The sequence below is a fragment of the Microtus pennsylvanicus genome, chromosome X (assembly GCF_037038515.1).
Source record: "Microtus pennsylvanicus isolate mMicPen1 chromosome X, mMicPen1.hap1, whole genome shotgun sequence".
NCBI lineage: Eukaryota > Metazoa > Chordata > Mammalia > Rodentia > Cricetidae > Microtus > Microtus pennsylvanicus.
The window spans coordinates 78,068,446-78,070,550 of NC_134601.1; the positions used below are offsets into that span (position 1 = coordinate 78,068,446).

The 2,105-nt window shown below is 37.8% G+C and overlaps 1 pseudogene; it reads right to left on the reverse strand.

The window, feature by feature from the left end:
* Positions 1–1,154: 1,154 nt before the first annotated feature.
* Positions 1,155–1,766, reverse strand: LOC142840372 (transmembrane emp24 domain-containing protein 2 pseudogene; annotated as a pseudogene).
* Positions 1,767–2,105: the final 339 nt, after the last annotated feature.

Below are 2,105 nucleotides of genomic sequence, written 5' to 3' on the forward strand. Positions count from 1 at the left end.
GCTGTTAGTGGTGGTGGTGGTGGTAGTATGTGTCAGTATGTGTTTCCCTTCTTTTGTTTTTGCTGGTGTGAGATTATTTATTTCCTGTGCTTTCATGGGTATAGCTAACTTCCTTAGAGTGGAGTTTTCTTTATAACACCGTCTATAGGGATAGATTTGTAGGTAGATACTGTATAAATTTAACTTTATTATGGAATATCTTATTTTTTCCATCTATGATGCTTAAAAATTTTGCTTGGTGTAGTGTTCTGGGCTGGCATCTGTGGTTTCTCAGAGTCTGTGGCACATGTGTCCAGGCCCTTCTGGCTTTTGGACTCTCCATTGAGAAATCAGGTGTGATTCTAATAGGTCCACTTTTATATGTTTCTTAGTCTTTTGTATTTACAGTTTCTAATAATCTTTTCTGTTTTGTGATAGGAATTTTTTATATTTAATATTTTCTTTGACTGATGTGCCCATTTTTCCTATCATATATTCATTGCCTGAAGCTGTCTCTTCAAACTCTTGTATTCTGTTGGTGAAGGTTGCCTCTGTAGCTCCTGTTTGCACTACTAAAATTTTCATTTCCAGAGCTTGCTCACTTTGTGTCTTCTTTATTATTTCTATTTCCATTTTCAGGTCTTGAACAATCTCATTTGTTTTCTTCAACTCTTTGGGAATTTTTTGGCTTTCTTTGAGGGATTTATTCATTTCTTCCAATCATGTTTTGTTTTCCTCACTTTCTTTGAGGAATTTATTCATTTCGTCAAATTGTTTGTTTGTGTTTTCGTAGATTTCTATAGAGGCTTTATTTATTTCCTCTTCAAGGTCCTCTATCATTGCCATAGAGTTGGTTTTAAGGTTTTTGTCTTGTGCCTCAGCTATGTTGAAATATTCAGGGCCTGCCCTGGTGTGATAGCTTGGCTCTGGTCTTTTTGGCAGGTCTGGACTGTCCAGCCTTGTACTCTTGAAAAATCCTACATAATGGGGCAACACTCATGTGTGAATTATAGGACAATTGAATGTCAAAATTTCGCTCTAACATCCCTAAAAAGACTTTCCCTAATACATATTAATATCAAAGAAACATGAATATTTAGAAAATAAAAATATGTAAACTAATGACATTATTATGACCAAAGTGTTTGGTAAACAAGTGAATCATGAATTTGGGATCAACAGGAAAGGCTTTTTAAACAACCCTCCAGACGAAAAAAAAAAAAATAGATCTGTCCCATTGTTTTGGCAACTAGAACAAGAGCTTCGAAGAAGGCCGAAAGAGCACTCTGCTGTGCGTGTTGGTGTTAATGGTTCTGTGTTTTCCCTCCCAGGCTTCCGTGTACTCCTCGTGTTCATGCTTTACATCATCTCCACTGCCAGTTCATTCCTCATTTCTTCTCACTTGTTCTGATGATCGTCTGTCTCCATGTCTTGTACTTTGGGAACCTTGCCAATGTCAGTGGTAAAAATTACTATCTTTAGAGTCATGATAGCTATTCCATTACTAAAGCAAAACTTGCGCCTCCCATCTATGTGAGTTGTGAACATGTGCTTCCACTGGACTCTTGGTCTCCTTGTATGTTCCTTCTTGATCTGATCCTGTGATCTCCACATCGATGCCCAGGAAGGGACCCAACACTACCTTGAAGATGAGGCCCATATTGGTGCCTGAGGGTGACCACCTCAAAGAAGCACTCCTCATCATGTGCTTAGTTATTGATGAAGGAGCCTAAGGCCATGGCCAGAAGCCTGGCCAGCAGCACTAGCAGCTCTGTGACTGTCACCATGGTGCAGCATAGGATAAGTCTGGACCAGACTGCAGCCTCCAGAGCCTTCACCACTGCAGGAGGTATTACTTTTATCTTATTTTTAAAATAAAGAAAGAAGCAATTAATAATATCTATTAGTATTAATATTGAAACTTAAAAGAAAGTTGAGGCGTCTTAGACCTTTATCAACTTGTAAGTTCTTTTAATGTAAAAGTAATGCTTTCTGTACCTCAAGTTTCCTTAACATACAAAAACTGCAAGTCACCTGAAAAGTAACCTTTCTAGCTTGGAAATGTATAATTTTTTTAAGTGCATTTGAATTGCTCAAAGTCAAGGGATTATTCTAGTCACATTGTT